The sequence below is a fragment of the Canis lupus genome, chromosome 36 (genome assembly GCF_003254725.2).
Source record: "Canis lupus dingo isolate Sandy chromosome 36, ASM325472v2, whole genome shotgun sequence".
In the NCBI taxonomy this organism is placed as follows: domain Eukaryota; kingdom Metazoa; phylum Chordata; class Mammalia; order Carnivora; family Canidae; genus Canis; species Canis lupus.
The window spans coordinates 11,424,292-11,450,835 of NC_064278.1; the positions used below are offsets into that span (position 1 = coordinate 11,424,292).

A 26,544-nucleotide genomic window follows, 5' to 3' on the forward strand; every position below is an offset into this window, starting at 1 on the left:
ACTTTTAACATTTGCCCTTTTCTCTAGGCTCTCTTCCCTCATTTTTTGGGTCTTTGCTTAAAGTGTCACTTCTTTCAGGAGGCTTTGCTGATTCAGATTCTGGTTGTAGGCTCTGTAAATAAAGGGAATTATGCACCATCGTATCCTCATTCATTTCACAGTGTTTGGCTTATGTTCATCTTTCCAAGAATGCTGAATGATCGAAAGAATACATGAATGAATGAATGTTAGTTAAGACTGGATTTACAGTGGTTAAAACTAAGACATTCATGGAAGAATCTATATGCTTATTTAAGAATGATCGTGCGTATTTTGGATAAGAACTTTAGTTTTTACTGAATATAACTGTGTGTGTTAATTCAGGTACTCATTAGATTATTTATCATTCAAATGGAGGAATTTTTAAATATCCCGTAATGCAAAGCCACCTGAGTGGCTCAATGGTCGAGCATCTGCTTTTGGCTCAGATCATGATCCTAGAGTCCTGGGATTGAGTCCCACATCAGGTTCCCCACAGGGAGCCTGCTTCTCCCTCTGCCTAGGTCTCTCTCTCTGTGTCTCTCATGAATAAATAAAATGTTTTTTTAATCCCACAGTGCAGAGCCCTCCATAGGAGTTGGTTAAAAAATGTCAATTCCACTTCCACTAAGAATTTATGTCCAGTTATATTATTTTAAAATATTTATTTATTTATTTATTTATTTATTTATTTATTTATGAGAGAGAGAGAGAGAGAGCCGGAGGAGGGACAGGGGGAGAGAGAATCTTGCGTGGACTCGCCCTGAGTGCAGAGCCTGACATAGGGCTCGAACTCATGAACCTGAGATCATGACTTTATCCAAAACCAAGAGTCAGAGGCTTAACTGATTGAGCCATCCAAGTGCCCCATTAGTATTATTTTTCTAACAATACCTCTTCCAGAAACATCTGTCTTGAAATTTTGTTAGAACTTACAATGATACTTTTTTCCTCCCCACCATCTACTCTATTGTTCCCAACAATGAGCTATCTGGGAAATGAAAGACTAAAATCGATCAAATCCCATTAGGGTAGTTTTATTAGGTGACCCAAGAAATAAAAGAGCCCAACAATGGTATTTGAAGTAGTAAATTCCTAGCCTTATGCTATAAAATGGAAAAGAAGGAGGAAAGTCGATATAAATGCTAACCATCCTTCACACTGGCTCCCTCAAGATGGGTTTCCCTGGAAGTGTGGCAGGTTGTTGCATGTCTTTAGGATCAGACTTTGAGTAATCAGATGCTCCCCTGGGGAAGAGGGTAGGACTTCCTAAACATTTCCAGGTTAGAAAGTCACTCCTGTTAGCCTAGGGCAATTCTTCAGGAAAGGAGAAAGTTAGGATCTATTTGATATCAACACTGACAACAATTGGGGGTCCACACACTGTCCTGGTAAAGGGATTTTACCAATGTCTATGATGCTATTCCCCTACCTCTGTGCCTGTATCTTGAGATAACTACAGTCTATGCATGATGCTTGCTGTCTTCCTTATTTTGACCTCAAACTTTTCTTTTGGGACAGAGTACCAGAATTCCCTCCATTGTCAGAAATTATCACTAATTTTCTTAGAATTTATAAGTACACTATACACTGTTGACAATCTTATTTCTAAATTGAAAACAGAAAATAATTCTAGTCTAGATTTCATAACTTTTGATTTACTATTATACTATTATTAAATCTCTCATTGAGATAGAAGAGAATATTGAAATCTAGTAGATTCTTACAAAGCATGTTAGAAACAAGTTATTTTCTAAAGTTCCAACATTATCCTTGTTTTTTGAAGACTTGGAGACATCGTTGGTGTCAGTGGGAAGTTTGCACATAACTATTTGTTTATTCTCAATCAAATATCAAAGAGATGAACTGGTGCTGAGACTATTAGAGTGCTTTATAGGGAACCTGAAGGAAGCTGTAATCTAGGTCCATCTCCCATGTAAGAGCTTTGGGTAAGGCCTACACTTGTTCATAAAAAGGTGTTACCTTCCAATCTACACATTTGATAGCAAAGGGGTAAGAATTGCTCGTATCCAACATCCCAGAATATTCATATTTTAGACTTGTCAGAAACTGTAACATCAAACTCTGCTTTGGGACTCTTATCAAAAGTTAGAGAAGTTGAGTTTATAGAGGATACTTTGATGGCATGCAGCTCAGTCTTCTCAGCAGTTTCTTTAGACCTCATTATTGCATAAGCAAAGAGCTTTATCCTGGGACCATACAATTTTGTTTTGTTTTGTTTTGTTTTTAAATCAAGGATAGAAACTAGAAGCACATAATGGTCAAATTCTAGAGCAATCCACTGCAGGTTTCATTTGATTATGATCCCATCATTTTCACTAGGGTGGAACCATAAGAGGCTGTGGTTGAAACCACTGCAGTGTCTGTTAATAGTCTGACCAAACAGTTGCAGTTTAAAACCAAAGATCATCTAAATATGTATCTTTTGGACAGAAGAGAAAAAAATTCAGTGAAAATTGGCTTCAAACTCAAGTTTAGAAAGGATTTTAAACAAGATTATGTAAGTCAAACTAAAAATGCATGCAAATCACTACCTAAGCACTGACTATGAAACTTAGCACATTCATTGCTAAATTAGAAAGTAGTTGGACAATTCTTTGCTCCCTGGAGAGTGTGAAAACCTCCAGGCCCATGGCCAATAGACTGAATGTCTGCTTAACTTCAGGCTGCCTAGAGACTCACTGTTGTTATTGAAAGCCTATCACATGGCACAGATCTAGCTCCGGCAGGTGAGATTTAGGGAAAAGGAAAGACCATGTTCATCCATCTCAAAGGGCTTCTCTACCTTTGCCAAAACAGAGTGCATCCTCGTCTCTGGGAGGAAAAGAAAATTGTTTTAAGAATTGCTTATTAAGGGAAAAGAGACTTTTTACAGATTTTTAAGAATATACATATGTGTATACATACATATATATACATACACACATATATATTTAGGTTTCTATTTAAAATCTAGTTAATGTATAGGATAATATTAGGTTCAAGGGTACAATATCATGATTCAACAAATCCAATATCACCTGTGTTCATCATGACAAATTCACCCCTTACTCTCCATCACCTCTTGCCCCCAGCCCCTGGACTCCCTCCCCTCCCCCTCTGGTAACCAACAGTTTGATTTCTAATCTTAAGAGTCTGTTTCTTGGCACCTCGCTCTTTCTCATTTTTCCTTTGCTCGTTTGTTTTCTTTCTTAAATTCCACATTTAAAACAATTTTGCGCTTAGAGATTAAACATTTACCTTAGCTTTTGCATAAAATATCCAAGTTCACTCAAAAAGGACACAAGAGATCTTTAGATTTTTATCTGGACAAAGTCAAAAATAAATCTGCTTCAGGGCTATCTTATAGGACTCTGGTATTCGCCTCATATCCTCTTGGCTACACAGGTCATGAAACCTCTGCTACTCTACACCTCCTTCGTACATGCTACCTCTGCTTGTTTGGGTGATGGCAGCTACAGCTGACAAAGGGTGATCACAAAACACTGGGGCTACTTAAGGGGAAATCTCTCTGTGTTCCCCACATCTGTTTGCATCTGAAGCATTATGCTACAGGGGTGGGCGGGTAGTAAATCTCCATGGGACAAACATTGAGCAGGGGCAGACAGGAGAGAGGTAGGAGCCAGCAAGTAGATGGTCTTTTCCTTTCTCTTAAGGACAGTCCCAAAGCATGGTTTTGTTACAGGGCCTGTCCAGAGACTTCCCACATGGCTAAGTGATCAGCTGTGTCTCTTGGTGAAGCAAGCCAGCTCCAGCACCCCCACACCCCACCCCGCTTCTTTCCCTCTGTTTGCTCTTCTGTGACAGCCTCAGGCGGTTTGCTAGTCAGCCTTGGCTAAGACTAGAACAGAATCCTTTTACTGCTTGATGAAATAATTATGAAACACTGTAAATTTCAACCATATAACAAAATTTCTAAACCCCAGCTTAATACTTCTTTTCAGGTTTTATTTTCATTAAGAAAACAGCTAAACACAAGAAGAAAAACGAGAAAGGCTTAAATGAGAAGTGGTAAGAGTGGTTTTCTTTCTTTCTTCTTTCTTTTTTTCTTCCTATTGCATATTCCTATTTTCAATTTTTTTCTCTAAAGTGCAGGTATTTATGCATTTAAAGAACTACTAAAAGAATATATAATAGAATTTTATATTTTATTTTAAAATGTTACAGCTCTTATTTTTTCTAACCTACCTTGAAGCATTATTCTATGAAGTGTTTTTCCATTACTATATCTCAAGTACCAAAATGGAGTTAAGTAGATGCTCAAAAAATGTGTGAATGAATAAGTGGATTATTGAGGGAAGCATATGAAATAGCTATTTCACTCATTTCCAAACAATTATTTTCGTCTCCTTATCTCTACCACATTACATCTGCTTTCCTCCATTTTTACCACCCAATTCAAGTTCCCATCATCTCTTGCCGAAACTCTTGCAAAATCTTCTGAATTATAATCCCTGCTTGTTTTCTTGCCCTTTCTTTGTTGCTACTCCAGGAAGCAGCCAGAAGGACCTTTAATATATATATATATATATATATATATATATATATATATATATATATATATTAAAGTATGTCATTCCACTGCTTAATGCATCTAGAAGAAAACCCAAAGCCCTTATCAAGTCACACAAAGCCCTCCATGATATGGCCCCAGCCAGGCACTGGCCTCATTTCCTACACAGCCCTTCTTTTCCTCAAAGAATTTCCTGCCTTAGCAGATTTGCCCATACTCTTCCCTTTGTCAGGAATGCTCTGACTCTGGATCTTTATATGACTTATTTTCTAGTTATTTCAGCCTCACATTATATACAACCTCCTCCATGAGGTGTTTCCCTGGTGAACCAATGCAATTTTAGCCCTCTGTTTCCTCTCACAGCACCCTGACTTCCTTTCATTCCAGCCTTTGCCACTACCAGAATTTGGCTTATTCATTTACTTGTTTAGCTGCCCGCCCCCCCATGTCCCTTCCTCATTCAGCATACATGTACTGGAATGTATGCTCAAAACAAGACAGGGCTTACTCACACTTGTTCTGCACTTGGTGTATACCAGACACAGAATATTTATTTCCACTGTTAATTTTGGACCTAGTATTTTATACAAAGCTCTTAAAGTTCCTTGATGTTGGAAATGTGATTCTGAAATCTCGGGCAGCTTTGACTTGAATCCAGCGAGGGGAAAACAAATGAATGAAATACTTCTTTGATGACAGTGCCCCACAAAGATCTAAATTATATCCAGCTACTGATTTTGAAAAACTCAATAAGGGGACAAGAAGATCTTGGCAAAAACTACCTGTTCACTCTTTAGAACTCTCATATTTTGTTGCCACCTTTATTCTTTTTTAAAAAATCATGTTATAATCTTTCTGAAATTTTAAAATACATTCGTGTCTCCATGCTTTTGTGGTTGATGGTTTCCTAGGGCTAATAATGTAACTCTTCAAGTTGAGATGATCTTAGTTTTGCTTTTCTTGCAGGAAAATACTGGAGTTATTTCCCTGCAGAATTTAAGACTGAGATTACCCAAAGTAATTTCATCTAGTTAATTGCTCCACTGTGACCTAAAAGACCTTTCTTTCCCACTGGTGTTACCAGAAACTTGACATCATCAGATAGTGAAATAAGAGGTACTGACAACTGAGGCCTCAGCCTAATCCTTTTGGCATCTTTGCATAAAACAGACTCTAACTACTGGCTGACAGTTGCCCAAGAAGTCAGTGAGATTGCTGCTACCAAAAAGCCCTCCTGTAATTAAGAACTCAGATCAGTAGTCCCTAAGAGCTTTGGAAGCAACCTCAAGGCTTTAGTTTCTTCTACACTTATTTTCTCTCCTTGCAACACACACATTTTTATGAAACCCCAAAATAGGAAACAGAAGTGCATGTGTGTGTGTGCGCGCACATGTGTAGTTTATTGCCCTGGGGATATGGCATAAGAACATTTTTCTTAAAAGAAAGGACTTCATTGTAAAAGACATCCTCACAGAAATTCTTTATTTTATGACATCGCTCCTTTATTTTCTTATGGTGGAAAGTGCTCTATGGAGAGTCAGTAAAATTGCTAGCCTCCACATTCATTTAATGTCTGCAGATAGAATTAAAAACACTTTAATGTGGCATCAGTCAAATATACCACTTCCTGGCCATGTTCAAATTGAGCTTAAGAGGGGTACCTGGGTGACTGAGCAAGAGATTAACATATATAAATATCATTTTTAGAAACTAAGTTCTAACTATTTAATAATGGACTCAAAGATTTCTCATCAGTTTAGTGATGCCTTTCTCTAACTGAAGTACCATCTTTGCTAGGAAAATGGCACTGATCCATTGTCTTTTTGTTTCTTATCAAAAATATTGAGCAACTATTTATTGGTGCTTGATTCTGTTCTCTGTACTGAGACAATAAAACGTTGATTTGTCTTGTCTCTTAATGTTCCAGTCATCCTCTTTTTCTGCTTAGGTATCCTATATTCACTAGTAGGATAAAATATCTTGCTCAGTTCTGAGCAGCATGGGCAACCAGGATTATTCTTTAAACCATGTTCATACTGAGACTAGTTCTCTTCACTAAAAAGGAATTTTATTTTCTCAACAATTTTCTTCTGTTCCCAAGAAGACATGAGAGGCCTACTGCTGAGAGCAGAAAAATTAGAATCTTCTTACAGAGTGAGCTTTGTACTTACTCTTCTTTAAGTTAATATAAGCAGTTAAAAGTAACACAAACATGAGAAACACATGCTGTTGGTAGACTGTTCTTTTTAAAAACTATGTACAGTCAATTTGCAGTTTATTCTCAGGCATAGTGTATTATTCTTTTTCTAAAGTAAAATTAGTTGGCAAATGTTTTGTAGATTTACAAATATATCCAGGTACTGAGTAAAAAAGAAGCATTTCTAAGACCTTTGTGTTGGTTTGGAGATGCCTGATGCATAACTAGGCAGCTAATCTTACCTACTGCCTGTGTTCTTAAATATAATTCTGTACAATCTAGATGCCACATAGGCATTAGGGATCCATGTTAGGTACACCCTTGCTATATTTGGTTAATTTATCCTTTTTCCTCTTCTCTGTGAAGCAACTAACTGTCACACACGGAGCCCTCATTCAGTGTGAACGAGTTAGAGTCATTAGCAACATGACTTTAAAGGAATATCCAAGTAGACAGTGGACCTGTCTAGATCCCGAAAGCATCTTCATCCGGTGACCTGCGGCTCTCTGCATTTAAGATTGACCTGATTTGTGCTTTCTGCCCACAAGCTCATTCTCACACCAGGGGGACAAGTCTGCCTCAAGGTTAAAGCCTCAGCATAGTATTCCAATTTAAACAGCGTCTTTGCCCAATGCTTGTTCTACTTGCTTTATGTCTAAACAGATTATAGAATTCATTCACCATAATGAAACTTGATCTTGCAACCTCATCATTATGCTCGTTGAACTATAGCGTACACCAGTTTTTCTAGTTATTTTTATTTGGCAGCCTGCTTTCCATTATTCTTCTTTTGATAAGAATCCCAAGATTTACTTTGGGCAAATTACTTCTCCTCATTTTTTGTGCAGTCAAGGTATTTTACTTTCTGTTGGTCAAGAGGAACAGCAAATGACTCAAGTTGGGCCAGCTGGATTTTCTCTCTCCCAAGGCTTAGAACTTTGAGCAGAGGGAACACAAGGAAAGAAAAATGGTCAGAGCCTGTGCATTTTGGGTAGTGGCACTCGGATAGGTCCACTACTTTGAATCTTTAGATCCTTGTTCGTTGAGGCCTCTTCTTCAGCCTTTTCATGAATTTTGAACTATGAACTATCCTCATAACATATCGTTTTCTCCTTAAGTTAGCCACAGTTGATTTTGTTGCTTGTTACCAGAGAATTCTGGCTGAAATATGTTGCTTTCCTGAGTGTCATTCTGAGCTGTATCTGTATTCTTTATGGATTTAATCAACAATAATTATTTTTGAATGTGCACTTTGGAGTACATTTTGACATTTTGGAAATGGTTTTTCAGTAAGAGACCTGATACCAGCTTGCAATTCATGCTTAGTTAAAAAGAAGATTAAGTTAATATATCATTTTCCTAGTCGTGCATTAAGTATTTGTTTGGGTGCCTAGAAAGAGTATATCTCTATGTTGGATTAAGAGAAAGATATAAAATAGCGAAGGATCCATATTTCCTATGGAAGGAAGTTTTAATTTACAGTCTAATAAGATTATACTAACCTATTCATAAACCTATTATATTTAACCACAGAAAGTTAAACAAAAATGTAAGTCTTAAGTAAAAACAAACAAAAAATAAAACCCACAATACAAAGACGTCACAAGGCAATCATGATTCATTGCCAAATGAAGGATAGAGCTAACACGGGCTGCAGTGTGAGAGGAAGGTGAGCTATGTAGTGCTGGAGTGATCTAAGGAAGTTTCATAGAGGCTTGCTGGAGGTTGGATTGAACAGTGCCAAGAAGGATGGGGTGTCCAGTAGAGTAGTGTTGTTAATTTAAGGTTTTCCCCCAACTCTGCAAAGCATGCCAAACCACATGACAGGGCAGATGTAAAGGATACATTACAATAACATCTTGAACTGGCCTTTGGCACATGGACACCTCACTCCTCTTACATTCTCCAGTTCAACTCTCACGCTCTCACATTAGCTTTCTTTCTCTGTGCTCAGATTGTCTGACTTGGCAACTCATTTGATCAAATCTCAGAGCTCCTGATCCTCCCACTTGCAGGTTGCAAATTGCCTCCTTCCTCCAATATTGATTTTGGAGTATCTTCTTGGTAATGCCCTTCTTCCAATGGGGCTCCTCTCCTGATATAAAACTGCCCTTTTGAGCAGCACCTCCTAGGTACATGCCAAGCTTCTCTCCTCTAAAGTCCCCAAAGGCTGTACTCATATAACTGGGAAGGCTGAATAGACTGAGGGAGAGAGACTCTAGAGTGATAAAGTACAGGCAAGACAGCATGAAGCCAAAGGCAGATGCAGAAAAGTGTATGAGATATTTCGGGGAGCAGCACCAGCTAATTGGGACAGGATTCAATGGGGAAATAGTGAAGGATAGAAATTGGGAAAGCAAGGTGGAGCTGATGAGTGATCAGAATGGATTTTATACTATAGGTGATAGCACATGATTGCTTTTAAGCAGCACCATCTATATCAACATTGACTGGATTTTAGAAAGTTTAATTTGGGAAGGTTATGACCAATAGATTGAAAGCAGAAGAATCTGGTAACAGCCAAGAGTTAGAGAGATGAAGTTATTGGCTAGATGGTGACACTTTATTTCACCTATATGGAAATAAGTGACTGATGAGAGAGGCATAATAATGTTTATAAGACCCAAAATGGTTTTTACTATGCTGGGCTTGGCAGAATAAACTACCAATTATTATTCTATAGATTTCAGAGTAAGCCAAGATAATAAGAAAAAATGATCCCTATTATTTTATTTAGATTGGTTGTCAAAAATAGTCTGATTCTTCAAAAGTCTTCTGCTTGAGATGTGCAGACAGAGAATAAGCAGTACTGTCACCAATATGGTAGCAGAGGAAACCCCAGCCTCTGTCCTCTGGCAAAGATCCACAGTTAGGCAGCTGACCATGAATAGAAACAGCTCTAGGGCAGTTCCGGGGCCCATGTAAGAAACTTTAGCAACATAGTGAACAAAAACCCTGAGATGGGAGCACAAGAAGGGTAGAAAGAACAGTCATTTTGCTTTCATCATCCCAACCCCTAGGGTGGCATTGATCAGAGCTAAGAGGGAACTCTCCCCATAGAAAGAGTTTCTCTCCGCAGGAGAGGGTGAGCGTGGTTTGTGGCACCAAACTAAAGGACCCAATTCAGTTTCGCTGAAAAGACCAGCAAAGCGGAGGCTTATAGAAATGGCTAGAAATAAAAGAGCAAGGGCTACCAATGTCAGCCACATGGTGGGAGCAACATGAGTTGGCAGTGACATGCCCTGTATATTCCCAGAGGAACCCTGTGACCATCATATGGTGAAAGATGGTAGCTACACTTGGGATGAGCATGGCATTGCACAGAGAGTTGTTAAATCACCATGTTGTATACCTGAAATTAAATGTGTTAACTATACTCAAAAAAATTAAAAACTGAAAAAAATAAAATAAACTCCCCCCCCCAAAAAAAACCCCTCAGAATCATATGGCTTCCCTGAATTCTACAAAAAAACATAGGAGGAGTAAATTCACACCAATTCTTCTCAAAATCTTTCAAAAATTTTAAGAGGCAGGGATACTCTCAAAGTTGTTTTACAAGGACATCATACCCTTAATGCCAAAGCCAGATAAGGATACTATAGGAAATAGAAAACTACAGATCAGTTACCCTAATAAATAAAGATACACAAATTCTCAACAAAATACAAGCAAATTGAGATCAGCAGAACCTTAAAAGAATCAACCATGAAGATCAAGTCAGACTTATCCCTACAATACAAGGATGGTTCAACATACAGAAATCAATACCTGTGATATATCACATTAACAGAATAAAAGGCAAACATCATATAATCATTTCGATAGATGCAGAAAAAAGCATTTGACAAAATTCAACACCTTTTCATGATAAAAGCTCAACAAACTGGGTATAGAAGGAACATCCCACAACAGAATAAATGCCACACGTGACATGTCCATCGGTACCATCATACTTAATCACGAAAAATTTAAATCTTTTACTTTAATCTCAGGAACAAGACAAGCAAGCCCATTTCTAATCAGTCCTATTCAACAGGGTAAGAGAAGTCCGGACTAGAGCAATTAGAAAAGAAAAGACATTGAAATCAGAAAGGAAGAAGTAAACTTGTTCTGTCTGCTAATGATGTGATTTTGCATGTAGAAAATTTTAAAGATTTTACCAAAAGTCTGTTAGAACTAATAAACAAATACACTAAAGTTATAGGACACAAAATCGACATGCAAAAATCAGTTGTATTTCTGCACATTAACAATAAAATATTTGAAAAAGAAATAAAGAAAACAACCCCATTTACAATAGCATCAAAAAAGATAAAACACCGAAGAATAAATTTAGCCAAGGAAGTTAAATATCTATGTATCAAAAACTATAAAACATTGATAAAAGAAATTGAAGACACAAAAAAGTGGAATCCATATTTATGGATTGGAGACTTAATATTGTTAAAATGTCCTTACTTCCCAAAGTCATCTAAAGATTCAATACAATCTCTATAAAAATTTCAATGGCATTTTTCACAAAAATAGAAAAAAACAGAAAAAATCCTAAAATTCCTACAGAATTACAAAGGGCAAAGCTGGGGGCCTCACTGTATTATAAAACTATTTGAATCAAAACAGCATGTTATTCATACACAGTAGACTGGTGAAACAGAGTCAAGAGCCCAGAATGCATATATAGTCAACTGATACTTGATAATGGAGTTGAGAATATTCAAAGGAAAAATATATTGAGAAAACTTGATATTCACATGCAAATGAATAAATTGGACCCTTATCTTACACCCCTGACATAATGCAAAATAAGGACTTCGACATAACAAACCATCAAAAAAATGTTTAAAGCCCATAAAACTCCTAAAAGAAAGCATAGGTGGTAAGCTCCTTGACATAGATCTTGGCAATGATTTATTTGCATATGACACCACAGCACAAGCAGCAAAAGTATAAATTGGCAAGAAGGTGTACATGAAACTGAAAATATTTCTTTTTTTTTCTGAAAATATTTCTGCACAGCAAAAGAAACAATCAAAAAAATTCAAAGACAACCTATGGAATGGGAGAAAATACATAAGGAATACGTAATTCAATAGGAAAAGCAAACAGGGATCCCTGGGTGGCGCAGTGGTTTGGCGCCTGCCTTTGACCCAGGGTGAGATCCTGGAGACCCAGGATCAAATCCCATGTCGCGCTCCCAGTGCATGGAGCCTGCTTCTCCCTCTGCCTGTGTCTCTGCCTCTCTCTCTCTCTCTCTCTGTGTGACTATCATAAATTAATAAAAAAAAAAATTAAAAAAAAAGAAAAGGAAAAGCAAACAGCCTGATTAATAAATTTGGCTTGAACAGACATTTTTCCAAAGAAGATCTGTAAGGCCCAAACAAGTACACAAAAAGGTGCTTGACATCACTAATCATCAAGGGAACACAAATCAAAACCACAAGATATCACCTCACACCTATTAAAACGGCTATTATCAAAAAAAGAAAAAGTAGTAAATTCTGACAAGGATATGGGAGAAGGGAGCCGTCATGCACTGTTGATGGAAATGTATACTGATGCAGCCACTATGGAGAAGAGTTTGGAGATTCCTCAAAAAAGTTAAAAATAGAATTACTATATGATCCAGGAATTCCACTCCTGGGTGTATATCCATAGGTAATGAAATCACTGTCTCTAAAAGATCTGCATTCCCGTGTTCATTGCAGCATTATTCACAATAGCCAAGACAAGGAAACAGCATAAGTGCCCATAAATAGATGAGTGGATAAACACAATGTGGCCTATGTGTGCATACATAACCGTGCATACATAATACACACACAGTGGAATATTACTCAGCCATAGAAAGAAGGAAATCCTGGCATGTGCAATAACATGAATGGATCTTGATCCCTGTGGTGTTATGCAAAGTGAAATAAGCCAGAGAAAGATAGATACTGTATGATCTGACTCATATTTGAAATCTGGAAACACGGAACTTATAGAAACAGAGATTGGAATGATGGTGGCTGAGGGGTAGGGGTAATGGGGAGAAGTTGGTCAAAGATTACAAACTTTTATCAGTTAAAAGATGAGTAAGTTTGGGGAATTGAATGTACAGCATGGTGACTATAGTTAATGGTAGTATATTCTATAGTTGAAAGTTGCTTTGAGGGTAGAATTTTAATGTTTTCATCATAACATCAAAGTGGTAATTATGTAAGATAAAGGATATGTTTACTAACCCTGTGTGGCAAACACTTCACAACACATACATGTATCAGATCATCACATTGGACACCTACATTTATACGTTTTTATACGTCAACTAATATATCAGGAGAAACTCAGTTCTCTAATATTGCAGTAACTCATATTCCAAAGTTTACTTGCTGAAAGTCTTTGCCAGACAGGACTTTTCTCTAATATGAATATAGTTTTAAGCATTTTACTATATTAGCCTTGGCCTCTGTAGAGGGCAGTATGCTATCATCTTTGAATGATTAAGAACACCAATATTAAAGACTGGAGTTTTGGTCGGCTTTGTTCATGGATTCTTCCCCCATGCTCCCCAACCCAGTACCTACAACAGTATTGAACACAGGAAGCCGTTAACTCATGTCTATTGAATAGCTACTGAATTTAGTCCACAAATCGATCATTGGTTATCATTTCTTTTCCTTGTACATTTCCTATTAGAGAAGGTAAGACTTTGGTATCAGTGAAAATACTGTGTCCAGTGGAGATCCCAAAGTGGCTCAATGATCAGCTTGACATTGGAGCATTTGCTATCCTATTCCTTCATTATTTTTAGCTTCTTGACTATATTTGTGAGCTAATTTTCTATACTTTCATTTTAATAAAACTATTCAAAATATCTCAACACTTGAAATTTCGAAGAGACTGTTGTTCACTGTCATATTTAAAGCATAAAACAGGGGATCCCTGGGTGGCTCAGCGGTTTGGCGCCTGCCTTTGGCCCAGGGTGCGGTCCTGGAGTCCCGGGATCAAGTCCTGCGTTGGGCTCCCTGCGTGGAGCCTGCTTCTCCCTCTGCCTGTGTCTCTGCCTCTTTCTCTCTCTCTCGAATAAATAAATAAATCTTAAAAAAATAAATAAAGCATAAATCAGTAGCAGACATTTTATACTCATAGAGAAGTTGTAGAGAAAGAAGTACGGTATTTCTTCCTATGTTAAGTCAGCTAACTGCTTGCATATACTTTACTCCAAGAGACATATTGGTAGACTCAATATGTCTTGGTGTGAATAATATCCTTTATTGTGCCCCAGAACATTCTAACGAAAATAAGTCACAATTTCCATAAATAAATATAAAGAGTAAAAACCTAACTTCTATTTAAGTATGTCACTGCCTCCCTACTCCAAGAAAAGATTTTGTTCCCTTTAATGAAAAGCAAAACAACAGCTATATGGACAATAAGACTCAAGCTGAATTTCTAAAATACTAACCTACCCATATATATTAATATTCAGTTACATTGAACCAGTGAGTTATATTTGCTAAGGCTCAGGAAGACATTGAAATACAGCTTAAAATGGTCTCCTATTTTACTGTATTTTAGGAACTAAAGAATATGGGTCAATTTTGTTATGTTTCCCAAAGGAATATTAAATAGACTGAGAACAGGGGGAGTAAAACATTTCCATGAGATTTTTGTCCAAACATAAAGTGGTTTCATAGTCCTTATTTTTTTTTTTTGCATTCAAGTACACATCTTTTCTAGTCATTTAAAATGAATTTCACTTTTCAATTGGTCTTTATTCCTTCTGAGCTAAGCCCGTAAACCTCCAAAGATCTCATATACTTGTTGGGTCTAGGTCTACTATTGGTGGTCTTCCTTTCTGCTAGACATTTCATCACAAGGAACCAAACTTTGTTCGTGGGTCAGTGCAAATATTCATAATTTCTTATCGTGATTTTCACATAAATTTCATTAAACTTTCTTCCAAATTTTCTTCCAAATTAGAATGAAAAGTTGGGTACAGAGCATAAGATGTCAAGTGCACATGAAGTCTCAGGAGTAGGATCAGGACTCCAAATGCCAGGAGAAGAAGTACTACAAGGGAAGGTGAGGAGCTCTGATAAAGGAAACTAGAGAGAATGAGACAAATACAGCATCCATGGCAGCATTGGAGACACTGGGGTCAATTGAAACAGTAAAGTAAGATTCTCAATATCCTTTATTGAGAAGGAAGAAATTAATAAAGTTTGTGAAATTTTTCTCAATAGTCACCTTATTTATTTATTTTTTTCTGACTCATACCTAGACTAGTTTAATTATTTGCAGAGTCTGAAACCGGACTACCTTTTAGAGTTTGGAAACTATTTCATTGACCAGAAGATGGAGCCATTATATAAGGAATTTTTAAAACTTGCAGGTCACAATGGAACCAGGATTTCTCTCTTTACTATTATTTTAAACATTTTATAGAACCTGAGTAGTCAGTGTCACTTTGTTTTTAACAATGGAAAGGAGGTGGCACGTTTTAATCTTACAGATGCAGAGAAATAACATATCATTAAATGATCGGCCCTTATTAAATAAGCACATGTATGGAAGATTTATGGCTTTGATCCTCAATAGCCATAAAAATATATACTATAGATTTATAATCACATTGGTTACCTTGGACCAAGGCAGATTTCAACAAGCAGGTAGCATTTGAGCTGCTACTCTAACATTCTCATTTGGGATTCTCATATAGCAGATAATCTCATATAGCAGATAATCTGGGAAAATATATTTAAACAAGGAGTTGCACTATTTTATTTTGATCCATAAACTATATATAAGCACCACTGTCATTATACTCACTCATAATAATTCTTCTCTATAACATTTTAAACTTTTCTTAGCATTTTCAAAAAAATTTTAAAGATTTTATTTATATATTTGAGCGGGGAGGGACAGAGGCAGAGGTAGAGGCAGACTCCCCACTGAGCAGGGAGCCCAACACGGGGCTCAATCCCAGGACCCCCGGGATCTTGACCTGAGCTGAAGGTAGACCCTTACCCTACTGAGCCACCCAGGTGCCCCTCCTAATTTTTAATATACTGCCCACTCTTAACCAGAACAGAAAACAAAACCAAGAAGTTAAATGCCATATTCAACTAAGAAAGTCACACAGCAAAAGCAGAGACTGAGAGGGACCCAAAGCTGAGCTTCCTAACTCACAGCTTTGGCACAGTCTACTTCTGGATCTTTCAACTGATGTTCAAACTTCTACTGTTCAACACATACTTACAACAAACTAGGAAATTGAGGGTATGAGTACTTTTCTGATGGGTCAGTTTTAGGAGGGACACTGAGAGGTTGTGTGTAAAAAATTTAGCACCCATGTATTAAGATCCAGGGCAACTTTTATTGGTTTTCAAGCTCAGCTGCATATTGGAATCACCTGTGGAGCTTTGAAAAGCTCAATACCCAGGCTGAACGCAGACCAGTTAAAGCAGAATCTTGAGGTAGGATCCAGGCATTGGTTTTCAGGTCCGCGGGTGATTCCAATGTGCAATAAACTTTGGGAACAGCGATCTTGACCCCTGTTTTGGCAGCTGTAAGGTATATACAATTTTTTTTGGCATCTGGAGCATCCCTACTTCAAGTGTGGTCACTGCACAAAAAGCCTCAGAATCATCCGGGAAGTTTTAGAAATGCACATCTGGCGCCCCACCCCCACCTATTGAATCAGAAACTGGCAGCGCAGCCCAGCATCTGCAGTGATTCTGAGAATCACAGGTCTATCTTGAGACCAATCTCCTCTTTTTATCCTTGGCAGGTGGTGATTCCATCCCCTGAAGGGATGAAACTTATTCATTGCTTGTTGACGGTTTTGTCCTGGAAACGGACCCATTTCTCTTTTTTCTTTCTTTCTTTTTTCTTTTCTTTTCACCAGATTTGCTAAACAAGTAGACACTTCTTGTTTGATATTGAGTCACTTTTTTTTTTTCAATGCCTGTTCCCCTTGATGTTTAGAATGTTACTGTTTAGAGGGAAGGGGTCAAAAAAGAGCTGCAAAGAAAGTAAGAAAGGGGAGTAGAGAGAGGGTTCCAAGGTTTTATTGGTGCACTGAACTCCGATTATACTTGTAGGATTCTCAATCCATCTAATTTTATATTCCACATATAATTGATACTAGCAATAAAATTGGTATCATCTGCAAGACACCCAGGAATCAGAAAATAGCTATGATCTTAAGAAACAACTTGACATTAAGCCAAAGTCTAGCTGTCTTGTTTGTTGCTGGGTTTTGTTTGTTTATTTGTGTGTGTGTATATGGCTTTTTTTGGCTACCATTCCCTGACACAAATGAGAGATGCAGCCCCTGGAGTCAGACAGATCCGGATTTGTTTTTTTGGTTTTTTGTTTTTGTAAAATGTTATTTATTTATTCATGAGAACAGAGAGCAAGAGAGAGAGGCAGAGACACCAGCAGAGGGAGAAGCAGGCTCCATGCAGGGAGACAGATGCGAGACTCGATCCCAGGACTCCAGGCTCACTCCCTGGGCCGAAGGCAGGCACTAAGCTGCTGAGCCACCCAGGTGTCCCCAGATCTGGATTTGAACTCTGGTTTCAGCCCTTTCATTATGGCCTTTGGGCTGGCTATCTAGGCTTATTTCCTCATCTCTAACGGATGACCAATAAATCACTTTTATGGGCTGCTCTAAGATCGAAAAGACAACATATAAAATGCTTCACATTATTCTTGGCACATGGACGACACCAGAAGTGTGCTGGACCCAGCTTGGAACAGTTGGAGAGGGCCAGAGGTGCCCATGTCCTCCCCAGCCCAGTTCCAGTGACTTCAGGTTGTGTGCTTGAAATTGGCTGTGGTGGGGTATTTACACCATGGAAATCGATAAAAGGCACATAGAAACAAGAGTTGTTTTTTTTTTTTTTTTTTTTCCAGGCGAGCCAGTTATTAAACATTTACCAGCACACCACTGAAAGGCATCCTTTTGTGGTTGTTTATATTTTGATGGGCTGACTTTGGACACAGTTTGTCTCTTATTAAACAAAAATAGCCAAACATAGCCCGCATAGATGAAATGAATGGGAAGATCCCAGAAAACTCTTCCCTGCCATCTGTCTCCCAACACACATTCGCAAGAATTCCCTGTTAAATTCACAGACCGTGGAAAAGGTAACACAAAATTATGAGCAGACACTGACCTTTTTTGTGGTATTAGTTCAGCAGAGCTTTTCCTCTTCAAGGCAAGCTGATGGAGTTCAGGACTCTGAAATAATCTATTTAACTAATACTGAGCATCTGTTGGATGTCAGGACCTTCTAAGGATGGAGATAGCTAAAATACATTAGGTCTTTACCTCATATGGCTATATTTGTCAGTTGAGAGGAGACAAGTAAACAAATAGATAAAATCATAATAATTTTAGATAATAGTAAGTAATGAGATGAAAATAATATAGTTTAGTGCAGTAGGGAAGGACTAGGGCAGTGGGGTTGCTTTGAATAGGCTGATTAGGGAAGGCCTGTCCAAGGAGGAGACACCGGAGCTGAGAGCTCAGAAGACACAGCTGTGCTCTGAACCAGAGGAGCATTCCAGGCAGAGAAGGGCAAGAGCAAAGGCCCTGGGGCAAGAGGAGACTTAGAGGAAAGAACAGAAAGTCAGTGGAACCACAGCTTGTGAGTTTTAGAAAAGGGTGTGTGGTGTGGGGCAGTTAAGGGGCCAGATCACATAAGGCCCTTTAGGCTGCTTGTAAGTCTGTCCTTCCGGCTAAAGAATTATGAGAAGAATCCAGGCGCTGGAAAGCATAGCTTGATGGAAATTAGAATTTCAAAGGATCACTCTGCTCTGTGGAGAACAGATTGCAGGGAATCAAAAGCGGATCCAAAAGACTAGTTCAGCAGCTACTGTAAAAGTCTAGGCAAAGGATGACCAGATGGTGGTAGAGATGAAGAGAAATGGGCAGATTTGAGGTCTGCTGTACAGGTTAAACCAGTAGATGGCTTGGAGACCTACGTCTGTCAGCTAATTTCTAGCCTGAGGTAGGCTGTAAAGAGAATGTCTAAGAAATGAAAAAAGAAAAACTTTTAGACTTGCTAGTCGGAGGAAAGAGAGCGGTCCATATCACATTCTTGATTTCCAGCCACTCCTCCAAAGAGAAATGATGAACACATTTATAGTACATCCCGGTTCTCAGAGAGCTTCATGGTATTAGGGAAAAGCAGTTACAGTGTGGTAGGAAAATGAGGCTGCATTTAGATCGCCAAATAATTACTCTCATGAAAAGAATTAAAACATTATCTGAGTTTACAAACTTAGGGGGTGCCTGGGTGGTGCAGTCAGTTAAGAAACTCTTGGTTTCAGCCCAGGTCCTGATCTCAGGATCTTGAGATCCAGCCCCACCTGGGCTTCCCGTTCAGCACTCAGCAGGGAGTCTGCTTGAGATTCTCTCTGCCTCTTCCACTCCTGTGCACTCTCTTTTACTATCAAATAAATAAATAGAATTTTAAAAACTTCTTAAATTTACGAACTGAAGTCTCAGTCTTAATGAATCTCCTTTTTTTAAAAAGAATATTTTATTTATTTATTCATGAGAGAGAGAGAGAGAGAGAGGCAGAGACACGGGCAAAGGGAGGAGCAGGCTCCCGGCGGGGATGTGGGACTCGATCCCAAGACCCTCTGATCAGGGGATCTCGACCTGAGCCGAAGGCAGATGCTCAACCACTGAGCCAACCAGATGCCCCTTAATGAATCTCCTTGAATGAGTTATTACTTTTTAAATTTACCTACCTTTTTTTTTTTTTTTTCAAAGCTGTTTATAAGTCTGCTCTGGAAGCTTTAAAAAATGGAGAAAAAAATATTTGGGGAGCCCAACTTTCATTAGAATGACCTTAGGTTTTGTACTTGTCAGTCAGACAAAGTTACAGGAGATTCCTAGACAGGAAGTCATTTTGCATCCTATTTAGTATTCAGCAATTAGATGACTAGATATCCTGAAAAACAAAAAAAAAGATCCTGATATAAAATGTCTGTTGGGTGAAATTTCATAAATACCTTTGTGAATGCAAGACAAAGCTTGCAAGAAATTAACAGAAGCTTCCACGAACCAGAAGCAAAGAAACAGCAGGAAACAGAGCAGCAAGATGATACTGGGGCCGAACCACCTGGAGGTGGTGGTTGATCTCAGTAGCAGATGCCGTCTTGTTGCTCCTTACTTTACGGAGTTTTAATAAATACACAGCCCAGTGAAAACGTGATACAGCTCAAATGTACATACTTGTACTTCTCTGTAAACACCACCTGGGGTAAGATATAAAACATTTCTGTTCCCCTAGGATTCTCCTGGAGGCCTCTCTAAATCAATACCCCCTCCCCAAAGTCTCCAGTCCTTTAACTTCTACTATCAGAAATGTTTTGCCTATTATTAAGATTCATAAATGAGGGCAGCCCTGGTGGCTCAGCGGTTCAGCGCCACCTACGGCCCAGGGCCTGATCCTGGAGACCCCGGATCGAGTCCCATGTCAGGCTCCCTGCATGGAGCCTACTTCTCCCTCTGCCTGTGTCTCTGCCTCTCTCTCTCCTCTCTGTGTATTCTCATGAATAAATAAATAAAATCTTAAAAAAAAATTCATAAATGAGTTCATTCAATAGGTAATCTTTGGTGGGCTAGCTGCTTTAGTTGGTGAGATTTTCCATGATCTTGCAGATGTCAGTAAGGCGCCCTTTTTTGCTGTGTGTGGTATTTTGTTGCATACCTAATGCCACAATATTTGTCCTTTCTGATTTTGATGGATTTTTGCCTTGCTTCCTGTTTGTTCCAGGCTCTCGTGAATATAGCATCTCTGAACAATCATACAAATGTCTTTTGGTGGTAATAAAAGGTCGTTTCTATTTATATATGTCTGGTATAAGACTTTCGGTCATAGAAGAAGTTTAGCATTGGCAGACACTGACAAACGTATTTTTAAAATAATTGTACAAATTTATGTTCTTACTAGAAAGGTATGAGAATTTCTTCTGCTTCATATATTTGACAATACTTGGTATTGTCAGTCTTTTTTTATTTTTAAATGTAGCCATGCTGATGGCAGTCTAGTGATATTTCATTGCTGTTTTCATTTTCATTTCTCTTATGAATAGCTTAAAAAAAGATAAGTCTGACATTCCAATACATTGATAAAGTAGCATCTGTTTGCCACTTTGTTATTCTTATATGCCATGGCTTTTTCCCCTCAACTTTCACTTACTGTTTTCTTTTGTGTTAAATACATATTTTCTAGTGTTCTATGTTAATTCCCTTGTCATTTCTTTTATTATATTTTTGCGGTTGCCTTGAGGATTACAATTAATATTTTAACCTAACAATCTAGTTTGGATCAATACTAATTTAATTTCAATAGCACACAAAATATTTGCTCCCAAATGTCTCTTTTCCTTCCCTGTTCTTTGTGCTCTTAAGTCACACAAATTACATCCTGACACATCCTATGCCCATCAACACAGACTGAAAATTATTGCTTTATGCAGTTATCGTTTATGTCTTATAGGAGAAAAAGAGGAATGACAAAAAATACATTCCTACTGTCTTTTATACTTCCTGACTTGGTTACCTTTCTTGGTGCTCGGTCTCTCTTCCTGTAAATTTGCATTACCGGCTAGTGTCCGGTCATTTCAGCCTAGGCTCTCCCTGTAGGACTTCTGGTCAGGCAGAAGTGCTCACAACATAATCGTTCAGTTTTTGTTTATCTGAGGATGTCTTAATCTCGCTACTTTTGAAGGTTAGTTTTTCTGGATACCGAATTCCTAGTTCAGTGTTTCTTTAAGTACCTTGACTATGTCACCCCACTGCCTCTGTCCTCCATGGTTTCTAATAAGAAATCACCTGCTAATCTTAGGGTGAGATTTCCCCCTACCCCGGGTTTGTCCTTGTGGTAGTGGTGGTGGTGGTGGTGGTGGTAGTGGTGGTGGTGGGTGCTGCTGCTGCTTGTCTGTTTAGTGGCTTGACTGGCCTAAATCAGTAAAGTCTGTGTTCTTTGTCACGTGTGGATACTGAAATCTCTTCTCAATCAACTTAGTGCTCTGCTAATGACTGGTCAGAAATCCCTTTAGATGCCTGCGACCATTCCATCTCCTAGCCTTTGCTGGTGGCCTCTATTTTCTTGTTGAGACCTGCCTTTAAGACTCAGGGAGGCAGGGCGCCTGGGTGGCTCAGTCGGTTAAGCATCTGCCTTCCACTCAGGTCATGATCCCAGGGTCTTGAGATTGAGCCATATATCACATCAGGCTCCCCGCTGAAGCCTGCATCTCCCTCTGCCTGCCACTACCCCTGCTTGTGCTTGCTCTCTCTGTGTCAAATAAATAAATAAAATCTAAAAAAAAAAAAAAAGATGCAGGCAGTTTACAACTCTACCTTAGCTGTCATTTCCTGCTTATATAGAGTCTCAAGGTCAGCCAGAGGTAGGAACTCAGCCCATGTGTCTGGCCCTGTGCATGCAGGTAGCTTGTAGATTCCCAGAAATATGTTGGGGTTTTACAAAGTCCATTATGGACATGTCCTTCCCTGGCCTTTTCTTTTAAATTTTTTTGGTAATCTTGTTTACCCCAACTATTATCACTGCCCCAGGCAGCTGCAATGTTAGATAATTGCAAACAACCCCAGGGAAAAGGCTGCTTGCACCAGGTATATTTTGAGCCAGGCCACATAAAGACAGCTTTGCAGGTGCATTTTTCAGGCAATTGCCAGACAATTTTCTGGAAACAGACATTTTTGGGGGAACGCCAAAGCTGTTCTGTCCTCTCCGCTGGCCTTTAGGCTTCAGATTTTCACTGGGATTATGAGACAACTGGCTTTTGAAACAACCAGAAGCCTTGATGTACTTACTGAGATTCAGCCATTTTTCTTGAATAAAAACTCCTTTGGTTAATTTCCAGAGTTCTGAAAAAGTTGGTTTTGACAATTTTGCCAGTGTTGTTCTTCTTTAACAGAGAAGTAGATTTTTGAGAGGTCCCTACTTTGACATTTCCACTGACGTCCTGAAATCCCAATTTAGAAATGGGCAGAAAAGGAAAATGTACACTTTACCAGAAAGGATATTCAGTTTGGTTTCTTAAGTTTTGATTTTTTTTTCATAACCTACCGTGCTGTGTGCTGGAAAGGTGACATTCGTGGGTGGTGGGGAATGGTCATGTTAAGGCCTAACATATTTCTTATTGACTCACGCACAGTGCATTTTACATGTACAATTCCACCAAAAAAACATGTACTCAACAATTGACATCTTTAGTGGTAAGTTGTGTGACCTCTCTGAAGCAGTCTGCGATGCCGACCCCTTTCTCTTTCTTCATATTCTGTTCACTCTCCTTAAAGGTTTGTTTCAAGCTTCTATTTGTGCATCCTCTTCCTGGCTGACTCAGCGTGCCTTTGGGTTTGCCCACCCCTGGGAAGCAATGACTCCTGGACATGTGTCTCTAACTCTGGCTGAACTTCATATTTGTATATTCTTTATTACCTATATTTGTATATACTTTATTAAGAATTATGTAATATTCTTACATTCAATTGTCCTCAGGACCTTGACTTTGACTCAGGGTACCTCAAACTCCAACACATTCAAAACTATCACTCATTTTTTAATCCTCAGCTCCAGGCTGCCCTGGCTGAAGACAGCTCCTCTCCGTCATGTTCACATGTTACAATATGGAAAAATAATGTAGGGCTACTCTCATTGATTCTTCCACGACACAGTGGATGCTCAATATCATTTTATCGAATTTATGACTGAATCCTAGATTGAGAGGTACTTCAGAAAATGCATAATAAATTGCCGCCCTTTAAAGTTCCTATCACGTACTCATGTGCTTTAGGATGACTGAGTGCCAGTCTCTCATAGATGAACTTGAGGTTCAGAAAATACAGTATGTTGTTTAAGTTCACAGTCGCGTAGTCAGTAAGTCACAGATTTAAACTCATGATCTTACTGCTGCTGTGTATATATTTTATATTTACATTTTTGGGGCAATTCTTAAAGGCATAAGATAGTATTGCGCTGTGAAAAACAGAGCTTAGATTTCTTTAAGTGCTTTCAATGTCGTGTCCAATTTGCTCTATTGATCTTATAAAGAGGAAGAGGCTTGTTTTTTTGGTTTTAGCTCCCAAGATGACAGAAGCAGGGGAGAAAGAAAGAGTTCTCTTACTCCAGGAGGAAACAACTGGACAGGAAGAAATGACAATAGGGAAAAGAAATGCCAAAGGCTGCCAGGATGATTTCTCAGCTTTGTGCAGTTCCAAGGGCTTTGTTTTTTCCTACCTGCACTGGCTTCTTTAGAGCAAACTATTCATGCCCCTCCTGGGCTCTGGGCATAAGAGTTAAGTGAAGTTTTAACTTTATTTCAAAGAAAAAAATTAAAATATGCTTGCCTAAAAAATTCACTTCTTGACCGCAGTCATTCTTCAGATTTCTGATGGAGGCTGTGGCTTGTGTCACAGAGCTGAAGGAGATCGCGTCTCTTGTTCTCCCTGGCTCTGTCCCAGAGATCCCTTTCTGCCCATAACCCGGCTCTAAGTGGTGTTCTGGCTGAAGTTCGTAGGAGGCAGACCCATTTGTCTCTAAAATAAATGGATGATATGTGACTCTTTAGAGATAAAGATAACTTTTCTTTCAGTCCCAAGTGCCAGGGCCAAATTAGGTGACTCTAAACCAGTCATCAATCTTTGTTCTGAATTTAGGGTCTAAATAAGATGGTTAGGGTAAGATGAGTGTATTAAAGGAAGCAAGTAAGGCAGGAAAATGATCATGAACGAATGCTTTCCCCCCTTCTGTTTCTTCCCAGTTCTCTCTTATTAGAGCTGATTCAATTGAGGGCTTCAGCTAGAACCAATATGTGCACTGAGTTATTCAAGGAGATTACAGGAGAATTCTGTAAAGGGAGTCAGAATGAGAGTCTGATATTTAGAAGTTTGGTAGTTGTGATCACTGATTTTTTAAAAAATATTTTTATGTCCACATATTTTCTGTGCACTTCAATAAGTGCTTTCATGCCCCTCCTTTGAGCATGTGTTGGACTTGCATCTCATGAATAGAATGCAGTGAAAATGATGGATTATGACTTTTGAGGGTAGGTCATAAAAGGCAGTGAAGTTTCCTCCTTGCTTTCTGGGGACCCAAACACTCAAGCAGCCCAACGGAAAGATCCAGGTGGAGGAAGTAAGGCCTTGAAACAGCCAGGGAGGATCTGAGGCCTCCTGCTAACAGCTATGCCAGTGAGCCATCTTGGTAATAGATCTTTCAGCCTTACTCAAGCCTCCAGATGACTGCATCCCCAGGTGGCAACTTCACGCTCCAGCCAAACTGCTTCCAAAGTCCTGGACCACAGAAATTACGAGATAATAAATGTTTGTAGTTTTAAGTTGCTAAAAAGAAAGAAAGAAAGAAAGAAAGAAAGAAAGAAAGAAAGAAAGAAAGAAAGAAAGAAAAGAAAGATAAGGGAAAAAGAAAATTTTGTGTGGAATTTTGATACCTATTTTTCATCTATAACATTTTATTACAAAATTTGTTCTTAATTTTCAATGTTGAGAACACCAAGGACAATGATAATATCCAAGCTTCAGACAGAACCATATATTTTTAGTTCGACTATAAATTTTAGTCTTTGTTTCATCAAATCTTTGGCATAAGTGCCAAAGCAAAATGACTACTTTGACTATTTTTTAAAAATCATTCATTTAGAGCAGTGAAAAGTGGATTAACTATTAGGAATCAAAAGTTAGCTCCTGAGTGATTTTCTCTGTCAAAACAGCTTGTAAATCATTGGAATGAATGACCAGAGGTAAAAAATTCGCAGTAAAAGAAAATATATAGCCAGTATTTTTAAGTTTGGACAAAAAAATTATGAAGCTTTGAGAGTTAAGAATCCTGATATTAAGTATCATAAAATAAAATTGTATATAACATAGATTATAGAACATCCAATAAAACATAACCGAATACACATAACATTCATGATTAATAATGCATGATAAAATTAATCTAACATGATCTCTGATATTTATGGTAATTTATGGCTCATAATTTTTGTCCCTCCTCAAATAAAAGCTTCATGAGGGAAGGGATTTGTCTATGTTTGCAGACTGAGGGTGCTCGGTAGATACTGAATAATGAATAGCAAACTCATACATGTTTCATTCTCTTTGAACACTAAATTTTGCTAAGTTTGACTTTCTAGAGATTCTAGAATCAGAAAAGTTTTGAATAGCAAACTCATACATGTTTCATTCTCTTTGAACAATAAATTTTGCTAAGTTTGACTTTCTAGAGATTCTAGAATCAGAAAAGTTTTGAATTCTGGATTTGTTGCCTTAGGCTGAGATGGCAGTGAAAGTCTGCAGCTCTAAACCTCTGTGGTGAGACCTAAGGTAGAAATGATCTGTGAGACCTTTCAGGAAGGTTGGAAAACTCTGCTTACCTGTACCCTCAATTTATTGGTGGTCTTTCTCAGGCCTTGTCTTTGAACTGCTTTTTTTCCCCCACCTTAATACATTAAGAAAGGTTTTCTTTAGTCGTGTTCAGTTCAACTTTGCCAGGCCACTAATGTCATTAAAATCAACTCTATTTAAAATTCCCAATAAGTATGAAACCTCAATGTGTTCTGACTACATTGAAATATTCCCACTGGAGCCAACCTGTTTGTATGTAGCCTTCAGATTGGCTCCTTCCATTTAGTAATGTGATTTTGTCTTTGCTTCTCATTATCCTGACTGGCTCATAAAGACATTCTAAGCTGGTGCTAGTGGAAGTTAACTAAGTGGAATATGTTTCGTCTTCTATGAAATAAA

General features: G+C 38.4%; 1 protein-coding gene and 1 long non-coding RNA gene across 1 annotated transcript in view; one reads left to right on the plus strand and one right to left on the minus strand.

The window, feature by feature from the left end:
• LOC112668030 (sodium channel protein type 1 subunit alpha) overlaps positions 1 to 26,544 on the minus strand; it is a 277,785-nt gene that overhangs the window by 153,579 nt on the left and 97,662 nt on the right.
• LOC118350586 (uncharacterized) overlaps positions 1 to 26,544 on the plus strand; it is a 73,002-nt gene that overhangs the window by 13,204 nt on the left and 33,254 nt on the right. The window contains exon 2 of the long non-coding RNA XR_004804649.2: positions 3,984 to 4,050. This is a non-coding gene — a long non-coding RNA (uncharacterized LOC118350586). The remainder of the gene's footprint in view (positions 1 to 3,983; positions 4,051 to 26,544) is intronic.